Below are 4,404 nucleotides of genomic sequence, written 5' to 3' on the forward strand. Positions count from 1 at the left end.
ATATTTAACTTGTTTTTTTTAATACAAAACACACAAAAACCTTATAAAATGCCATGTGTTGTGGTATTTTATTGACATTTTTACATCATACATATTATGCACATATTGGACACCCTTTTTATATTGTTCTGCCTTCAAAAGGCCATCAATCTAAGAAATGGATGCTTAATTTTATTTAAAATGTGTATTTGTTTTATTTGACTTATTACTATTGTAAGTTTTTCCCACTACTTGATTTACCTTTTTTTTTGCACTTTTGTGAAGTTTTTTTTATTCTGTGTTTATTAATAATTTCTTCTGATCCTGTATCAGATTTTTTAGTGTGCTGCTGGTGAATAATAAATCTGACTGCCGACTGTCTGCACCCTTTATTGTGAGAAATCCTTTCTGATGTGGGCTGGATTCAGTCATGTGTCTGTGAACTTGAGCCCCCCCCAAAAAACAATGAATTCAGAGCCACCGAGTGTCAAGTGCAAGTGGGTTTTGAAGAATTGGCGTAGTCATTTAGGCAGCACCTCACATCCTTCACAAACAAATGAAGTCTCCAGTGCTTCAAAGTGAGATTGATCTCCTTTTGAGACTCGGTGCAGAACGCTGAGATTCTGAATACTGAGAAAGGTATCCCCTCTCCATGGAAACCTCGTGGGAGCTCACCCTCCACCCACTATCCCATCCTCCAATGGAGTGATGTAGAAACAGAGACCCGGTAAGGATTTTTATTTATTTATTTTTTTTAACTTCATCAATATTCACTCATTCATCGTGAATCCTGGCAGCAAATTCTCGACTGTATTACTGGATGGATGTTCTCCTTTGTCACTTTGAGGAGTGTCGAAAATGGAATTTTAAATTAGGATAGAACAATTCCCCAATTTTTATGGACTTCAGTCACAGCTGCATATATCACTTAATGGTGGAAAACTTTTCAATTTTCCTGTGTAGGTCTTTGGCACTATCCAGCCATTAAATAGGTCAGGGATGGATGTACATAGTTTACTCTCAATTCTATAAAAAAAGATGAAATAAAAAAAAAGAAATTTTCTGTTATATTGATGGAACAGTTTATTAAAAAAAATCAACGAGCAAAAAGGAATTGAATTTCTGTTTTTGTTCATCTAAAACCTTCACAGTAATTGAAAAGTTCTACAATCAATTTGATGAAAAAGAAATAAATAAATATCAGGTGTTAATAAAGAGGCTTAAAAACCAGTGAACCCAGTAAGTGAGGGTATCATTGCTGGTCACCAGCGTTTCCGCTGACCCATGCTCACATGGGTCAGAACATCTGCAAAAGTCTGTGACAGAGAAGCAGCCGAAGCTCTTTTCATGCTGCGCTGTCGATACATGCTGAAATTTGGTTACTGCATGATTAACATGACAAATGCCCTGCCACGGAATTAGATTAGAGATTTCTTTCTGTGCAGCACAGCAACAGACGAAATGTTTGAAAACGTTTTTTGTCATTTTAACCTCTAACTCTCTTATATAAGACCCGAAATTTGAGGTAAAAATTTGCTCTTCAACCAAGACGGACAACATTGCATTTTTGGTTAGTATTCCTTGGTGTAAAATAAACCTTAAAAAGCAGATTAAGTGGTCGCTTAATAAGCTTGCAACCTGAATTAACTACAAATCTGCAACAAAATAGGTTTTTAGCCATAAAAATGTTAATTACCAGGGGGTTCTGACCTCCCCTTTGGCACGGTGTATTCCCAGCTGAGGACAGGGCGTTTGTCCACTGTCGCCACTTAATGACGGTAATATTAAACACTCACAGAACGTTGTCACGCTTTTGTCTTCATTCATATCAAAATGAAGTTCTTGGAGGCCCACATTTATCAATCAYGGCAGGGCTCCAGCTGTTCGCGAGGCTTTGGCCGGGCTTCAACAGCCAGCCTTACAAATTGTCTCTGAATAGCGGCGAGCAAGGCCCCTTCAACCCCCTTTTGTCACCGTCTCCTGACAAATGCTCCTCGGCTGCCTCCCCTAGACACATGCCTCCTTCCTGCCTTCTGCTCGCTCGGATCAGATGGCCTGCTTTGCATTGTCGCACGGCTCACTGTGAGCTGGTTCATGTGCGAGGCGGCTGGAAGCCCAGCATCCGACAGAGTTCCGTCAAACTCACAGCTTTTGTCAGTGTCCAAACTGCGACAGCTTTTTCTCTCTTTTTACGTCGTTACTCAAAGTTGTCCTACTGTTTTATTGGCAAAGAGGCTCTTATAGACTGAATAATATAATATAATAATAATTTATCTTAGAGAATTTCTTTTATTTTTGGACTTGGATTAAAAGAATCAAAGGCTCATGTTGTATAGGAATTAACTAGAACAAAGTGAACAAACCATTTTAAAAACTAACTGATTACAATTGACAGCCAACAATCCACGTTCATGGTGAATCGTCTGTCAGGCTCAAAACTCCTGCTGGAAAAGACCAACWGAGACTGACAAGCCTCAAGTGGCTCCAACTGCTGCTCAGCACTTTGTCGCTGACAGCAGTCACTTTTAGCCTTCAGTGATTTGGTGCTGATGGACTGACAGAAGCACAGATGTTTCTGCCCCAGTAAAGTTGGAAGTGTGTCACCTCAGTTAAACCCACTTCAGAAGTCTTTGGTTCAAAAAAAAATCTGTTTTTCAAAAAAGTTGAAATGAATAGTTGAATAAAATTTCTTATGTTCTTATGTTTAACCAATGCTTTTTTAATTTGTTGTTCTTACAAACAAACCACATTGATTTACAAAGGTTTGGACATGTGGGTGAAACAATACATGTACCCGTATCGTACAGTCAACACAGTGCTTTAAGTTCAATACACACTTGTTTCGAACAATACAGATATTTAAAATTATTTTTATCATCTTGTCTTCTGAAGATGCTGTGTAGAAGGAAGGATCAGTGGATCTGTGTTCGACTACTCCACCTAGGCTGTATTGTCGAGCGCAGATCCGCTGAGAAACTTGCTGTTTCAGCAACATTTAATTTAAAAACTGTACTTTTGAGGTTAAACAAATGTTTGTACTTAATTTAACTAAATCACAAATTAAAAAGGGCATGGATTTTTTTCTTTTTTGTATCGAAAAAATATTGATCCGTGAGACTAAAGTATTGAACTAAACCGAATCGTGAATTTTCTGCATCGTTGCGCCCCTAGTGAACACATGCGGAAAACATTGTGATCACATGCAGTCACATGTTCCCAATGAAAGTGTTTCTTATATGCACAACACATATTTCACATGTTAATTTAATATGTTTCCCCAAGTGAAAATGGGATTTGTCACATAAGGCTTTACTGCAAGAATCATTTCTGAATACTAACATTTAACCTAATGCTTTTAATACCTTCAGTAATTTTTTTTATGTTAGATGTGGAGGAAAAACAAGTTAAACACGTTGGCCTAAAAATAAATTTGAACGTAAAAAGGGCTCACAGTTTTAACGCTGAATATGAAATTGTTTGTCGACCGCAAGAAAACACTGCTAGCAAGCAAAAAGTTTGATTTCAGCATTGAGTTTGATAGATTTTGATTTTACTGATTCTTAAATGCATGTCACATATTCATATTGTTATTCAGAATCAATGTGCAGTCACTTTATTTTTATGTTGTGATTAAATTATGTGATTAAGTTGTTGTAAACACATCAAATTCCTAGGGTCTATTTAATGAAACACGTCACACCAATACAACACAATTAAACAAATAATATTTTGCCCAGTCCCAATATTCACACACACCCCATGCCCCTCTATAAAGTGTGTACTCAGAAGTGCACATAAGGCTTTGAGTGTGAAGGTTACAAGTGTGCAACAACTGGAGAATTGGGGTAGTTTGTGCTACAACATCAGTTTGAGTCTCTATATYGTAAGTGCAAYATCCAAAATGGTGGACCRGTCGCTGTTTTGGCATTGCTAAAAATGATAATACAACTAAAACACGCAATCATTTTTAGGAGAAGRAAGTGCAYGAACAAAAGGAAACTCATACACCAGACCCTCGCCGTGGCACCTGTGTTTGTTGGAAAGGGTGGACATTCTTTTTCTTCTTCTTTTGATTCTATTAGCAGTTGGCAGACTAATTTAAGTGCATTACCAGCACCACTAGACTAAAAGGTGCTCAGTGGACATTGCCATGTTTCTGCCATTTAACTCAAAAAGTCACATGCAGCTATGAATTGTGGGTAATACACTGCCGAAGTCCACTTGGACAAGAGCTTAGCCGAAGTGTGATCAAGGGTGCAATGGGGGCGGGGCGAAAGACCACACGGGAGAATTGGGACACATTACGCACTCGAACCCTTCGACAGGAATGTTTATTTAACACTAGCTTGACTGAAATTTCAAGATCCTGAGGACAAACCCCCTCCTTCTTCTTAGCAATCTGAGGGCTATTAGTGGCCTTTTGTT

Source organism: Austrofundulus limnaeus, unplaced genomic scaffold, assembly GCF_001266775.1.
Source record: "Austrofundulus limnaeus strain Quisiro unplaced genomic scaffold, Austrofundulus_limnaeus-1.0 Scaffold39, whole genome shotgun sequence".
In the NCBI taxonomy this organism is placed as follows: Eukaryota; Metazoa; Chordata; class Actinopteri; order Cyprinodontiformes; family Rivulidae; genus Austrofundulus; species Austrofundulus limnaeus.